The sequence below is a fragment of the Leopardus geoffroyi genome, chromosome C3 (genome assembly GCF_018350155.1).
Source record: "Leopardus geoffroyi isolate Oge1 chromosome C3, O.geoffroyi_Oge1_pat1.0, whole genome shotgun sequence".
In the NCBI taxonomy this organism is placed as follows: Eukaryota; Metazoa; Chordata; class Mammalia; order Carnivora; family Felidae; genus Leopardus; species Leopardus geoffroyi.
This window is the reverse complement of record NC_059338.1, coordinates 13778390-13795619: the sequence shown is the minus strand read 5'-3', so window position 1 is coordinate 13795619 and position 17230 is coordinate 13778390.

Sequence of the window (17230 nt, the reverse complement as noted above, 5' to 3'; positions counted from 1 at the left end):
TCTGATTCAATTGGTTGCATCCTTTTTTCAGATCCAGGAACCTTCTTTGCTTATTAGTTATTGCTCATCCCTGTAATTTCTAACTCTACACTTTTTATTAAGGTTGACCTTGGAACTGTGATCTGACGGACACTGTTTGATTTCCACTTGAGGTGAAACTCAAGCAACACATGCCCTTTTCGATTACCTACCTGTTTGTCCCGGAAGCAGGATTACTAGAAGCTTGTCAAAGCTGTTAGCATCTTTACATTGATCTTTATTTTACAAGAAAAACTCAGGAATAATCTCAGTTTTAAAGGAAAAGAAATATAATTGTTAAGTGTACCATGGCCTAAGCATCTGCTGAAGGCCACAGTATGGTCTTTTGGTTATCTCACAGAAAAATCAACAGTCGTCAGAATATATTTATTACCCTATTTAGTGGATTTCAGTAACGATCTCATTATGCCCACCCTCACACAGTACAAGCCTTTCTCCATTAGAAGAAGGAACAAAAGGTCATAGCTTTCCTGCAATTTCTATACACTAATTACAGAGACCCTTTACTAGGTAAGCCTGAACATAATTGGGCCATTACTGAATCCCACCATGAAATCAAAAATATACAATTTTATTCTTATTGGTTTTCCTGTGAGTGAGACACAGATCATCAATGGATATTCAAAGGGTAGCAAGAATTTTATTGATGGGTTTTCCAACTACGAAATTCCAGCTCCAGGGATTCTATTAATATTCCTCGTATTAAAGAACCTTATGGACAGGTGGCCATTTGCGACCTCCCCCTGATCCAAAGCAATTCTAAATATCTAGTTTTATAGTTGTGAACCTTATTCAATGGCAAGTTCAGGAAATAATATTGATGCCTATAAGAAAACTTTTTCCTTCAGAAAGTCATCAAAGTGGCCTTAAAGCCAGCAGTGTTCCAGGAACAATTTAATAAGACCCCTTCAAAACTGTGTGTAAATATACATAATAACAAAAAGGTAGTACCATTTCAACCTAGAGCTATATGTAAATGTCTGAATTAGGACATCTGAATCTGGTCTCAAGTCACCAAGAGAATCACTTGCTTCATGGACACACTTCTACTCTGGAAGTGAAGCTAGCTGCTAACTCCTATTGCAAAGCTTAACATTCTTCATCCAGTTATCTTTCTTCCAGTGCAATGACAAGGTCCTAGTGCAATGAGTTTGGTGAAGTCAAGGCCCAATGTTGTCTAGTTTCCTTCTTAAGAAAATTAAGTTTTGTGGTGTCTGGGTGGTTTAGTCAGTTGGGCAACCGACTTGATTTTGGCTCACAGTTTGTGACTGCATCAGGCTCTGCACTGACAGCTTGGAGCCTGCTTGGGAGTCTCTCTTTCCCTCTCACTCTGCCCCTCCCCTACTCATGCCTTATCTTTCTCCCAAAATAAGTAAATAAACTTTAAAAAAAAAGAAAATTAAATTTCACGTTTTCCACTTTTATATAAATAAATCCATTTGAAATGACAAAATGAAAAGAACTTGAAAGAAAAATCAGAAAAGCCAAGGAGGCAATGTCCTTAGAAGGTATTTGTTACGATAATGGCCACTTTTTTTCTTTCTTGTGATGATGACTATAATTGGGCTTGATCAAACACATGACCACACCCAATTCTTTTTTTAAAGAAAAGTTCTGTCAATACCACAACAGCACCCCGAGGTAGCACAGTACAAGAAATTGGAAAGTTAATATTTCATTAGAGCCTGAAAAAGCCAATCTTGTTATCTATGGAGAGGCAACATGACACAGAAGGAAGAACACAGAGCTGGGAGTCAAGCACATGAGTGCTGGAATGTTCCTCCTCCTGTGTGGCCTTGGGAGTATCTCAACCAAACTCAGTCTCTTCTATTGAAGGATTGCAAGCATTAAAATTCTATGAGTAAAAAGAAATAAAATCTACAAGATTGCCTGTTGTTGTTTTTTAACCCTCTATGACTTTATATGGCCATGAGAGGCAACAGAAACATAAATTCTTTTGCCCACAAATGAATGATTTGTCTTTTGGTGATTTGTTCCTGAATCTCTTTCTCAACTTGGGAGCTCCATCACCTGACTCAGTGCATATTGTGATCCTTTTCTGTCCAGGTCCAGGATCATTCTGAAAATAGAAATGTTTTTCTCACACCACTAGGCAGCAAATATTCAGACCAAGATTGCCAGGGTAGACAAATCTCTCCATTGTCTAAACTTCGAGCTTCCTGTTATTACCCATCTGTGAAGCAGAGATTCCAAAAACAAAAATCCCTGTTTTTTTGGACAAAGAAGCCTGAGGGTGTGGAATAGCGCGCTGTGCCACATGCTGGGCCCATGTTTTGATCCCAGTAAGTGTAACCAATACCCATAAATTCAATAAGAAATAATTCCTGAAAAACCTGTAGGGTAACAACATCAGTGCTCAGTGCTGAGCTTCCCTTCCAGGTACTGAAAGGAAAGAATATTTCGGTGCTAGCAATATTGTAATTAGATGGCAGAAAATCTGATGACAAAAATCCTCATGTCATAATATTTAGTAGAGAAGTACTATACACAGCTTATGATGCAAATTATATTTAAATATAAGTAAATATATTTTTCTTTATATACATCTTTTAAAAACTCTTACAGTGAAAATTTATCAATTTGTTGTAAAGAATACAACAAATTAAAATGTTTTTATTAATTCTGAAAAAGAATACAGCAAATTTAATTTTGAAAAAATAGAAATATTTGGGAAATCTACATAAGTTGAGAAGTCACTTCAGTTTTTATTTTTACTTATTATTTTACAACTTATTATTTATTTATTTTAAAATCGTATCCATATATTGATGACTTTGTCTTGATGTGCCAAAAATTTACAGGCTTTGGCTAAGCACAGAAGAGATGGGTATTATTGCATTCAAATGCTCACTTGCTTTCTTTTCTTTCTTTCTTTTCTTTCTTTCTTGCTTTCTTGCTTTCTTTTTTTTTTTTTTTTTTTTTTTGAAAGGGGTAGGGAGATTTTGTGACACATATGGTCAATTAGAAGCAAGAAACTCAATATCCCTGCCATCAATCTCATAGCACTTGGTATTATATGAGCATTTGTCTACAGTGCTTTATTGTGCAATTAACAAAAATGAGGGGGATGGCTTTAAAGTAACTAGTTTGCAAACATTCTATCTTTGTAGATAAAGCTGAATGTGTTATCTTTCCTGAATCAATGAGATGGTGCTCATGAAATGACAACTATGTAGTCAATAAAAATAGAACTTAAAGGGGCGCCTGGGTGGCTTAGTCAGTTGAGCATCCAACTCTTCATTCAGGCTCAGGTCACGATCCCAGGTTGCACATGATCCCTCAGTGCAGAGCCTCCTTGGGATTCTCTCTGTGTCCCTCTGTCCCTCTCCCCTGCTCTCTCTCTCTGTCTAAAAAAACTTTTTTAATTAAATTTTAAAAAAGGAAACAATATAGAACTTAAATACAAAAATCTACGTACTGTATAATTCTATTCATAAGAAATTCTAGAAAAGGCAACATTCTTGTGTCAGAAAGTGTATCAGTTGTTGCCAGGCGCTGATGGTGGGCTATGGAAATCTAATACAAAGGGACACAAGGGAATTCAGGGAGAGGAGATTTTTTTCTATATCCTGATGATTGTGGTGGTTACACAGGTTTATAAAATTACAAGCATTCAACAAACTATGCATCTCAAATTGTTCATATTTTAGTGTATGTAAATGATACCTTAATAAACATAAAAGAGGGAGAGAATGGGCAAGACTTGTCCAGACCTATTTATTTGAGGCAAGACCTAAGTAAGTTTCTGACAAGAAGGCAAATGGCGGTATTTACCATACATGGTAAGAGTTCTGTGAGAGAATCCCTCAGAGGATCATTACTTGACATTTTTCTGGTTTATTGCCTGGTTGGTTGATAGGATTTATGTCTACCCACTCCTACAAAAATATAATCTCTAAAAGAAGAATGCCCTCTTTGGTCTTGTTCTTAGCTATATCATAAGCATACAGAATACTGTCTAAGAAAGGTAGCCCAAAGTACTTTTTGACTGAATGAAATAAATGAATATATAAGATAATTTCAGATCCCCGTAGGACAATGGAGATTCCTTATGATAACTATGATTTTCAGTTAACATTTGCCCGAACTAAATATTTCCTGTAAGGTGAGTATGGATAATAATTTTGAGACATTAATTTGTCTTTTGCTTTCTAATCTCTCCTTCCTTTCCAGCTGTGAGCAGACACCTAGGCCTTTGCAGTTACATTGATCATGGGACTGTTGCAGAGTGATAAGCAAGCTGTTTGAAATCCATTGCTCTTCAAGTCTTTGTAAAATCATGTGTTTTTTTCCTAAGAGATTGTGTGTCCCAGTGGTGTTAGGAAGAGTAGGGAATACTTTTAAGAATAACAAAGGGGAGGGGTGCTTGGGTAGCTCAGTCAGTTGAGCATCTGACTCTTGATTTCAGCTTAGGTCATGATCCCAAGGTCATGGGATCAAGCCCTGCATCAGGCTCTGCATTGAATGTGGAGCCTGCTTAAGATTCTTTCTCTCTCTCCTTCTGCCCCTCTCCCCCACTTGGGCATGTGTGCTCTCTCTCTCTAAAATTAAAAAAAAGAATAAAAGAATAACAAAGGAGGGCAGAGGAATTTCCTGGGAACTAGAACAAGGAGTGGTGGGTTACCCTAAGGCGGCAGTATAGGGAAGCCATACTGAGTGGAAAACAGTCACCACCAGACGATCAGACCAACTTTCCCAGTTGAGATCATCCCTCCTAGATTGCCATGGGATTTCATACTTGTACAGTGAGCTCAGATCCACCAAAGACTGGACTCTGGACTGTATGTGACTTTTGCTCATCTTCCAATATTGATGATCAGATGAACTCCATCATTACTGCATCTCCTTGTTTCCCTCAGTCACCACTTCTGGATCATCCATTTTCATCCAGAAGCTTGTCCAGTGCTCCTTCAAAGATTCCTTACCTGATCCAGTCTCTCTACTTCCTGTCCTTTCAAACCCCTTTACTGTGCTCTACATCAACCAGAATTGCCATCAGCAAACCCTGTACATGCTTAACCTCTTCTTGCAGGATTCTTTTCATACCCTTGTTTATTTTTTAAATTTTTTTTTCAACGTTTATTTATTTTTGGGACAGAGAGAGACAGAGCATGAACGGGGGAGGGGCAGAGAGAGAGGGAGACACAGAATCAGAAACAGGCTCCAGGCTCTGAGCCATCAGCCCAGAGCCTGATGCGGGGCTCGAACTCACAGACCGTGAGATCGTGACCTGGCTGAAGTCGGACGCTTAACTGACTGCGCCACCCAGGCGCCCCCATACCCTTGTTTAGATGGAAGTTGGCTGACCTTGGAAGTTCCTCATAGGAAGGCTTGTTTATCTTTTCCACCTGTACCTAAAGTAGCTCAAGTATTCTTCACGTTCTTCTCTGCTAATCTTGCTTCTCCTCTTCTAAAACCACATTTTCCTGGAATGTCTGCTCCCTACTCACCTTACTGTGTTGGCCTCAATCTCAGCACTGTATTTACTAAGGATAGTAGCACCTGCTACCATCATTGGTTACTTCAGCCTTCACATTGACTTGTGGCATTCTCACTGTGCATCAGATTCAGCTGGGACAGAGGGCTTTTAAAAAATACCAGTGCTGACACCCTATCCCCAGAGATTTGGATTTACTTATTCTGGAATAGGACTTGACTCTTAGTAGGAAGCAGATCTTCCACCTCAACCCACTCCCATCCATCCCACAGAAGGAGGCAAAAGTGCTCCAATTCTCCTGCCCAATGAGATGGAAAGCAGATTTAACTTTAGACCTGAGTTTTTAATGAAATCATAAGGGTTGCCAAAAAAAGGAGCTGGGGCATTAGATACTGTGTTTATTTTGGGCCATCTGGGAGAGCCTAGAGTCATTCATTTATTCACTTAATAAGTAGTTATTAAGCATCTAAAATAACCTAAGCAATTATTTTTAGGTTCTCCATACCAGAAGGCATTTCTCTGCACATATGGTCTGCCATCTTGCTGAAAACCAGAGTCTTTTGTTTATTTGCTAGCTCCCTCTGCCAGGGCTTTCTTTCCAGTCATTCCACTGAACTCTTGACAAATTCCCTAGTAATCTCCTCTTTGGATACATTCCCGTCCTCACCTAGCTTGACCTCACAACAGTATCTATGAAAGATGATGCTTGCTTTCTTTTTGAAACACTTTCCTCTCTTTTTCTAATTTTTCTAATTTCCCAATTCTTTCTACTTTCTGGCTATATGTTTAGAGCTCCTCATCTCTAAATACCAGAGTTCCTGTCAACTGGATTGTGGCCTTCCTTTTTTCTCATTTGTTCCTGGGCATTAATAACCACCAAATTGATGCTGTCAAATTTTATACCTCGTATCTCTAGCCCTGGCCTCTCCTTTGGCATCCAATTATTTAGTCAACATTTTTACTTAGATATCAAGATCTTAAACCTAACAAGTCCAGATAGAAACAATCTTTTCTGCAAAGCTGCTCTTCCCCAGCCTTCTCTATATCAACAAATGGCATCATCATCCACCTAGATGTTAAGAAATCTAGGCATAATATTTTATTCCCTTACTTCCTGTATGCATCCAATCCATCAACAACTGTTTGTTTCCACCTCTAAAATTAACTCCTTTTATGTCCATTTAAATTTATTTCCACCCTATTCCAAGCCACCATGATCTCTCACATAGAATTTTACAGTAACCTCCTCTCTGGTCTGAGCATTTATACTCTGACTCCGACAATTTCCAACAGAACTAAAAAAGAGTCATTGAGAAATGAGTTCTGATCCTATTATCACTGTGTTAAAATCATACCAAGGCTCCTCGTTTCTCTTTGGATAAAGTTGAGTGTCTGCCATAGATATGCTTGATCTGGCCCCTTCTGACCCCTGTCACCTCTGCATGAGCTACACCTCCCCTGATCACTAAGCTTTACTCCTGCAGGCTTCTGTTTCCCAAAGGAGCTTGTTGTCTTCTTCTGAAAGAATTTCCCCCAGATTGTCACATGGCCGTCTCAATCCCACCACTCATATCCCAGCTCAAATGACATCTCCTTAAGAGTTTCTCTGACCTCTCTCCAAAGTATCTCACTCCAGCCACCCCTCTTTCCAAACCATTCTCTATTATATTATCACATTTTACTACCTTTCTGACACTTATCACTAGCTGTAGCTATTTATTTTTATTTACTTATTACTTATGTTTCACTCACATAGAATGCAAGCACCATAAATACAAGGATCTTGTCTGTTTTGTTAGGAATCCCTAGTGCCTAATGTAGAACCTGGTGCATAGTAAGAGCTCATTAAATATTTGAGGAATAAATGACCTGCCTAGGAAGCCTTAACCCTGGGACTTGACCATTGCACAAATAGTCACCTGCCTTGGATGATGTGGCTGTTCAACTTTGGAAGGATGGAATAAAAACGCCCAGCTTTAATGCCTCTTTCACTTGTGTCATTGATCTAATAGGGACACACAGGTCAAGTTTACCTGTCACAATGAGAAAGAAGTTCCTTGTATACAATTAGGATGCACTTTCTTAGCAGAAATGAGAACCTAAAAGTCTGGAGGGATCAAAGTAGCCCACTTTTTCTTTTGTTTGCTTGATCATTCAGAAATGCTGGGCAAATCTTGTCATTGTTGATGGATACTGCCTAAGAGACTGTTAAATCCCATAGCGAGGTGAATTTTTAATGGAAAGGTTTTATGCAAGGTGGAATATGTCTCCTTGATGCATGATAGTACCTGTCTCACTAATGCAGGCTCTGAGACCAGGAGTCCAAGAGTAATTTGTTCAAATGAAATAAAGCCTATTCGTCTTGCCAGTACTCACCTGTTCTGTTGTTTAACACCAACCAGATGATGTAATCTGTCCCTTTCTTGTTTACAGGGATGTTTCTAAAAAGACAATCAAACATTGCCTCAGTCTGGTTAGGAATAATGAGGCGACTGCCTGGGCCTTAATTAAAGCAGAAGTTCAGTGTTGGGGGAGAATAAAGAAAGGAAAGTTATCCTCTTTTTAAGGATGTTCCAAAGGATTCGGAGACATGTATCCTTAAAAATAAAGATTGTGAGATTCAGAAACAGCCTTATGAACAAAAGGAGTCTGCAATACTTGAACTTTGGAGGTGGTTCCACTTTTCCTTAAGAGAGCAAGATTCCCCAGTCGTTGAGAAAATGGAGTTCTAGTTATTTGCTTCTTAATGGATTTCAAAAGTCTTAAGACACACATGAAAAATTATTACTAGTAATTTCTTCTGTCCAAAGGGTCAATGTCCTGAGGAGACACAGAATGCCATACACTTGTAGGCATCTAAATCTATGAGTCCCTGTCCCCCACAAAGGAAGGTTACTCACTGCTGTGTTCAGAACCTGTCGACACACGAGGATTTAGGTTTATGTTTATAGTCTCTGCACTCTGTGACTACTTTCAAACTAGAGTCTGGGAAAAAAACCCACATTATATTATTTGTATTAGTATTATTAATGTCAGATTACTGCTATTAACTATTTTTGCAGAGGTTTGCATTTTAGTCTTGAAGCATGGATTTATTTTTATTTTATTTTATTTTTAATTAATTATTTATTTTTAAATTTACATCCAAGTTAGGTAACATATTGTGCAATGATTTCAGGAGTAGATTCCTTAATGCCCCTCACCCATTTAGCCCACTCCACCCCCCAAAGCTCCTCCAGCAATCCTGTGTTTTTTCTCCATATTTAAGAGTCTCTTATGTTTTTCACCCTCCCTGTTTTTATATTATTTTGCTCCCCTTCCCTTATGTTCATCTGTTTTGAATCTTAAAGTCCTCATATGAGTGAAGTCCTATGATATTTGTCTTTCTCCAACTGACTAATTTCGTTTAGCATAATACCCTCTAGTTCCATAGTTGCAAACGGCAAAATTTCATTTCTTTTGATTGCTGAGCAATACTCCATTGTATATATAAACCACATCTTCTTTATCCATTCATCCATTGATGGACATTTGGGCTCTTTCCATACTTTGGCTATTGTCGATATTGCTGCTATAAACATTGGGGTGCATGTACCCCTTCAAAATAGCATACCTGTATCCCTTTAATACCTAGTAGTGAAATTGCTGGGTCATGGGGTAGTTCTATTTTTAATTTTTTGAGGAACCTCCATACTGTTTTCCAGAGTGGCTGCACCAGCTTGCATTCCCACCAACAATGCAAAAGAGATCCTCTTTCTCCTCATCCTCACCAACATCTGTTGTTGCCTGAGTTGTTAATGTTGGTCAATGAATCATGGATTAAAAAAATTTTTTCTTAATGCTTATTTATTTTTGAGACAGAGACAGAGCATGAATGGGGGAGAGTCAGAGAGAGAGGGAGACACAGAATCTGAAGCAGGCTCCAGGCTCTGAGCTGTCAGCACAGAGCCTGACGTGGGGCTCAAACTCACAGACCATAAGATCATGACCTGAGCCAAAGTCAGAAGCTCAATAGACTGAGCCACCCAGGCGCCCCTTTTAAAATATCTTTTTAATGTTTATTTATTTTTGAGAGAGAGAGAGACCCAGCGTGAGCAGGGGAGGGGCAGAGAGAGAGGAGACACAGAATCTGAAGCAGGCTCCAGGCTCTGAGCTGTTAGCACAGAGCCCAACTCGGGGCCTGAACTCACGGACCGTGAAATCGTGACCTGAGCCGAAGTCGGATGCTTAACCAACTCAGCCACCCAGGTGCCCCAGTGAATCATGGATTTTAGATCAAGGGGGAATGATTTGGAAAAACAAAATCTACCTGTAAATTTATTCCACAATTGCATAGACATGTAGGCTGAAAATATTTTAAAAGTTTATTTAGTGTAGCCTCATCTTTTTTTTTTCCAAGTTTATTTATTTATTTTGAGAGAGAGAGGCAGAGAGAGAGGAAGAGAGAGAATCCCAAGCAGGCTGCATGCTGTCAGCACACAGCCCAGCCTGGGGCCCCAGCTCACGAACTGTGAGATCATGACCTGAGCTGAAATCAAGAGTTGGACTCTTAACCAACTGAGCCACCCAAACATCCCCCACTCATCTTTAAATACAAGAAAACTGAAACACTTTTACCTTTTTCAAGGTAAAGCAAGTTGACAAAGGTCACATAGTATATTGAGTGTAATGATTTGGGCATGCAAGGAACGGAAAACCTGACTTATTACAAACTGAACGATGATCTAATTTATCTTACTAATGGAAGGACAGATATAGGATGGGAGTACTAGTTTTCTAAGTGTCATGACAAAATATCACGGACAGGCAGCTTAAACAACATACCTTTATTTTCTCACAGTTCTGGAGGCTGCAAGGTGCCGGCACGGTGGTTTCTCCTGAGGCATCTCTCTTTGACTTATCAATGGCCACCTTCTTATGTGTCCTCACATGGTCTTTTCTCCGCATGCATGCATCCCTGGTGTGTCTCTTCCTCTTCTTTTAAAAACACCAGTCCTATTGGATTGAGGCACCCATATGGTCTCATTAAACTTTAACTATCTTTTTTAAGGCCCTATCTCCAAATATAGTCACAGTGCAGGCAGGGCTTTAATGTAAGAACTTTGGGGAACATGATTCAGCCTGTAACACGGGCTTTAGCTTCTGGTGATTTAGCAGTTCGATAAATTATTAAAGTTTAAGAAACTGCCAACTTTTTCCCCAAGTGGTCGGTCACTTTACATTCTCACAAGCAGTGCATGAGAGTGCCACTTACTCTACATTTTCACCAAGATTTGGTGTGGTCAGTCTTCTTCATTTTAGTGACTCCAAAAGGAGTGTAATGGTATCTCATCGCGGCTTTGTTTACATTTCTTTAATGGCTAATGATGCTGAACAGCTCGTGTGTTTATTTGCTATTGTATATCATCTTTGATCAAGTGTCAGTTTAAAGAACTCCCAAAACTCAATCTTTTCCATTAAAAAAAATTTTTTTTTAAATAAAGGTTGAGTTTTGAGAGTTCTTTATATATTCTGGGCACAATCCTTTATCAGACATATGCATTTTAAATATTTTCTACAAGTGTGTGGCTTATCCTTTCTTCTTTCCTTCCTACCTTCCTTTCTTCCTTTTTAAATTTTAATTAGCTTAATTTTTAGAGCAGTTTTAGGTTCACAGAAAACTTGAGAAGGCACAGAGAGTTCCCACACACGGATAGCCTCCCTGTTACCAACCAGCCAGCAACAGAATTGCTACATTTGTTACAATTGATGAGCTACATGACACATCAAAATCACCCAAAGGCCATGGTTCACACTACCGTTCTTCATTTTTGGTGTTACACAGTCTACAGATTGGACAAAGGTATAATCACATGTATCCATATTTATGGCATCAGACAGAGTATTCTCACTACCCTAAGGATCCCCTGTGTTCTATTCATCTCCCTCCACCCTGCCCATCCCCAGTCCCTGGCGACCACTGATCTTTTTATTGTCTTCATAGTTTCCCCTTTTCCAGAATGTCAAGAAGTTGGAATCACACAGTATGTAAGTTTTTCCACAATGGCTTGCTCCTATGCTTTCTTATAGAAACTTCATAGTTATATGTTCTACGTTTAGGTCTATTTCATTTGAATCAATTTTTATGTATGGTGTGAGGTATGAATTGAAGTACAGCTGTTTTTGTGGGTTTTTTTTTTTTTTTGCAGGTGGATATCCAATTATCAAAAACATTAGTTGAAAATACTATCCTTTCTCTGCTGAATTGATTTTGTTTCTACCTTTGTCAAGAATCAGTTTTCCATATATGTGTGTGTCTATTTCCTGACTCTCCATTCTGTTCAGTTGATCTATTGGTCTACCTTGATGGTAATACTACACCGCTTTGATTATTGTAGGGTTATAATATTAAGTCTTGAAATCAGATAGTGCCAGTCCTTCGACTTTGCTCTTCTTTTTCAAGGTTTTTTATTTTGCTCTTCTAGCTCCTTCGAATTTTCATATGAACTTTAAGATCAACTTGTCAATTTCTACAAATGAGTCTGCCAGAATTTTGATCAGGATTGTAGTGACTCAACTGACCTGTGAACATGGTATACGTCTTCACTTTGGAGGGTCTTCCTTAAATTTGTTCAGCAATGCTCAGTAGTCTTCAGTGCACAGGTAGGTCTTTCACATCTTTTATCCCTAAGTGTTTCATACTTTTCGATGTTACCGGAAATAGCTCAAGTTTCTCTCTTATAAGGCAACCTACCACATGTGCAAGGCTCATGTAGCCTTCTCTGAGTCACCCTGGGGGAACTGGGACTCAGAGAATTGTTAGAAAAACAGCAGATACTCTTGCTACTGTGATTTCTCTAAATAATCAATACACTCCTCCTCTCATGCTTAGGAGTCTTGTGTCTTCCACCAACCTTCATGGCTGCTTGTTGGCTTGCAAATAAGATAAAATCTCATATCCTGTTACAGTTTCTGACATGTGCTATAGCAAATGCTCTGTGAACAGGGAAGTTTTTCTAGTCTGGCTGGTGGGAATAAGCATCATTCCTAGTCCTCTATGTGCATAGGTAACTATCACCTCTAATTCTTTTGGGTGGGTCTTTCCCTGGTCTTGGGTATTTTCTCACATGCAAGCATTGATGGGTAGTCACCTAAATTCTTGCGGGAGCCTCTTTGCAAATCTCTCTGTTCTCTTTGGTACTCTGCCCTGCCAATTCCAGTTGCCTTGACTTCCCTGACTCTCAGCTACATCTTTTCAGCTTGGAAAGTTTTCCGGGGTGAGTTTAAATTTCCCCTCCCCATGCCATGGTCTGGGAACTTTCTTGAAGAAGTATGCTGGGGTAAATTATGGGGCTCACCTAGGTTTGGGAAGAATTCTCACTTCTCAGTGATCATTACCTTTCATGATCTGATATCTAGTTCTCGCAAACCACCGCCTCATGTATTTTGTCTATTGTTTGGTTGTTTCAAACGGGAGGATAAATTTGATTCTAGTTACTCCATCTTGACCAGATGCAGAAATCATATGAATTCTTCTAAGCAATCATCTTAAAACTAACTTTCTGTCTCGTTCACATCCAATTTGCTATTTTGGCTATTTTTTTAGATATATAGTTTTTTTAAGTTTATTTATTTATTTTGAGAGAGACAGAGACAGCGTGAGTGGGGGAGGGGCAGAGAGCAAGGGAGAGAAAGAGAATCCCAAGCAGGCTTTGCACTGTTAGCACGGAGCCTGATGCGGGGTTCGAACCCACGAAATCAAGAGATTAAGACCTGAGCCGAAACCAAGGGTCAGGTGCTTAACTGACTGAGCCAGCCAGGCGCCCCTATAGTTTTTGGTTTTTATATATTACATCTATTGTTCTTGTTTTTAGAACTCACTCTCGTTGATTTTAAATTTGGAGAGTTGTTTGTATAATCCCAATAAATCGGATATTTTTAAAAAATTTTTTTTACCTTTCTTTCATATTTAATTCTGGAATTAATTTTAGTGTAAGATGTGAGCCTCTAATTTTATTTTTCTCTGTAAATTAATTTTACTGAAATAAGTGTTGCATAATGCCCCTATTTTATTCATACTTCCTGTATAATATTTTGTTTTTGTATATTCTAGAATTTGTTTCATTTACCCTTGTTTTTTCTTTTGATTTGTACATTTTAATTACCATACCCTTGAGGCACCTGGGTGGCTCAGTCGGTTAAGCGTCCAACTTTGGCTCAGGTCATGATCACACAGTCTGTGACTTCAGGCCCCGTGTTGGGCTCTGTCCTGACAGCTCAGAGCCTGGATCCTGTTTCAGATTCTGTGTCTCCGTCTTTCTGTCTCCTACCCCACTCATGCTCTCTCTCTTTTCGAAAATAAGTAAACATCAAACAAAAATTGAATTGCCATACACTTATAATATTCTAATATCTAAACAGAGAAGCTTCACCTCAAGTCTTGTCTTTTTAAAAAATATTATTCTCATTTACTTATTTTGAATCTTAGAATTATTTTATCAAGACATTACTCTCTGCCTCTTCTCTCCCAAAATTTATTCAAATGGGATTTGGGTTGGCATAAATAAATAACTTCACAACACTTGATCTCTCCTTTAGGAACACAATATATAATCTCAGTTTTTAAAAATTTTCCTTTATATCTCTCATTAAAGTGACACATCAGTTAAATTTTGTGATTTCTTTTCCTTTGAGATCACAGTAGGATTTAACATCACTGACAATCTCTTCTTTGGGGGAATTTGTCCCAGCGGTGCTCTTCCTTCTCCTAACTATCCCCATCCCTCTTTCTTGTGCTTTCCCAAGTAGCAGTGTTGATAGTCACTAAGATATCTTCTCTCTCTTTATGGTCTCCCTTCATAGATTTTTCTCTGTGTAGAGAGCCCCTGAACTATCACTTACCCAGAATCTCTATCCACAGCCCCTGTCCAACCATTTTCGCATTCAGACCTTGACAGATAGCAGCGCCCTCTGCTCCAGATACGCTGTGCAATTACCTTTCCTCTGATCTGTTCCGTGTTCCTCAGTTTAGAGCGCTTCAGTGTACTGACATCAGCCAAGCTGCAGCAAGTCACCTGGAAGAAATTATTTTATTTGTTTTCCTCCTATAAATATTGGTGTTTTAACAAGGAATCTTTCTTTTAATTCCTCTGATTCTTCCAAAAATGACTAACCCTCTATGGAACTTTCTAATAGTGCTGTAGGCAGGCAGGGACAGTGTGTGGGTGCTGATAATATTTCCATCACACCATTTGTTCTAGCTTTGTATCAGTCAGGGCCAATCAGGAGATGAAAATTACTTAGCAATTTAAATAGGAACGTTTAATATAAAGAATGGTTAACTATAACAGAGCATTGGAGTAACAAGGGATTGGCTAGTCAGAAATGAAGAGAATTCTAAGAGGTATAGTAACAGCAGATAAAAGGAACAGAGAATACCCCCAGAGCTGAAATAAAGTGCCCAAGGAAGAAGTCCCTCACCAAACTCACACACATAACTGAGGTTCAGATCTTGTTGGAAAGGGCATAGCAGTGGCTCACTGGAGCTGAGCCAGCAACACTTGCTGGAAATTTACCCTCCAGAACTTTCTGGAAATTGCTGCCCTTTAAGGTGCCAGAGAAAATTGTTCATGGGCAGGTGTCCTGCTGGAAGTATTCTGCTATGTGATGCATAAGGGGGTTGGCCAGGGAAAGCTGCTGGCCACTAGGTACTGCTGACCACTGTGCGTTGCAGAAACCAGATGCCGGAGAAGTTACCTGTACCACAGGAGTTTGGGGATAGAAAAGCTAAGGCAGGAGTCTGAATGGAGGATCATACTCGTCCTGGGAAGAGGGCTCCTTCTTACAATGTCATTATAGTGCCCTCTACCGACAAAGCTTAACATCCTGCTGGTAGGCAACAGAAAAATATTTAAAGGATCTGCCTGTTTTTTCAGAGAGCAGCCAAAAAGGGTGAATGTGGCACTGAGAGGTAACAAGCTGACAACTGTCATGGGTACGTTTATACAAGGATATAGGTGACTTTAGTCATCTCCACCATACAATGGATATTTTATTTGCAAACCTTTCAATTATCTTAGTTCATTATAAGGGCAGAAATTTGTCATTTTTTTAAATTTATGAGTTCCAGTGCTTGCCAGAAATTTCCATTGTCTGCTCTCAGTACCTACTTGTTAAATGCACAAGTGCAACGGTATGAATAGGCACTATAGCTCCGTGGTTGAACAGACCCTGGAGCAGACTACTTAGGTTTGAATGTGATGCTGTCACTTCCTGGCTGCATGACCTTGAGCAATTATTTAATCTTCTCTGTGCCTCAGTTTCCTCATCTTTAAAACAGGAACAATAGTACCTAGCTCACTGGCTTATTGTGAAGATTAAATACGTTAATACAGGAATCTCCCACTTAGTAGTAGTAATCCCTTTCTGAAAATCACATTTCTGCAGGAAAATCTGGAGCCTATTTTGTGTCACTTTTAAAAAAGAAAAAAATTGAATACCCATCAACCAATTCAAGCCCCCAAGCAACTTAAGTTGCAGCTAAACATAGTAAATCCCTACTTATAAATAAACCATCACATTAAGATGTAAAATGCTGACCTTCAGTAATATTGGCAAATGGTACCTGGATGCCACACCGCCTCCTATGCACTGTAATCATCTTGCTCTCTCAGGTTTGCTTCCTTGCCTGCAATTTTCTTCAAGGCTTTCCCAACTTTGTTTTGAACTCAACATAGAACCGTAGGCAAAAACAAGGGTTAAGTATGAAAGTCAGCAGGTCACAGGTGACTGACACTGAATGGCAGATGGACACTGACCCGGATTGGGCAACTTCTCTGCCCCAGCTATATCCTAAGGGGATGTACTTCTGGAGTTGACAGCAACTGCACTTTTCAAAAGATTTATGCTGGAATTTTATCCTTTTCACCAATTGTATTTGGAATGTAACACTTCCTGTGCTGTTAAAAACAAAACAGCGTTTTATTTTAAAACGTATTGAGTTTGGGGTTATGTAAATATAATCCCCCGTCCCTCCATAAACACCAGCTGGGATGTGCGGAAATGAGAAATCTGTACTCCTTTACAGATTTTAGGTATGAAAAACCAAGAAGAGAAGACTTTATTTGGAATGTATCTGGCCTACAGAACGTGATGCCAAGTTTTACTGTCTTAGCCTGACTTATCAACTTTGTCAATAGTTGTATTGTCATTCATTAATTCACCCCCTCCAAAGATGCTTTTTGAGCACCTACTCTGGGCCAGCTTTGCTAGCCTGAGGGATGGAATGGTGAATGAGCTATGGTCCCTACTTTGAAGGAGCCAACAATTTGGGGGTGGGGGGGGGGACGGCAGGGGCAGATTGCAGTAGCTGCCTGGAGGCGCTGCACAGGCAGAGGCTGGCCTTGGGGAGAAGCTGGCCGGGGAGGGAGGCAGGAGCACCGCGTGGAAGCAAGGGATCCACACGCCACGTCCGCTCTGCGCGGTCGGAGCCAGAGCTAGGCCCGCAGGAGAGGGCGGCCTGGGCCCCGTGCCACCTCGAACCCAGGGGAAGAATGCGACATTCTATTCGTTTCGCGACTGGAAGCCATGGCGAGGGTTAATCAGAGGGAGATTATGTGATTAAGTTTTTGAGACAGATCCGGTGTGTTGCGCTGTTGAGTCTCTGGCGGTGGTGCCTCGGGAGAGGGGAGGATACAGATATTCTAATCGGCACCGCCGAGCACGCTTTTCTCGCTTCCCAGCTGTGGGCGCGGT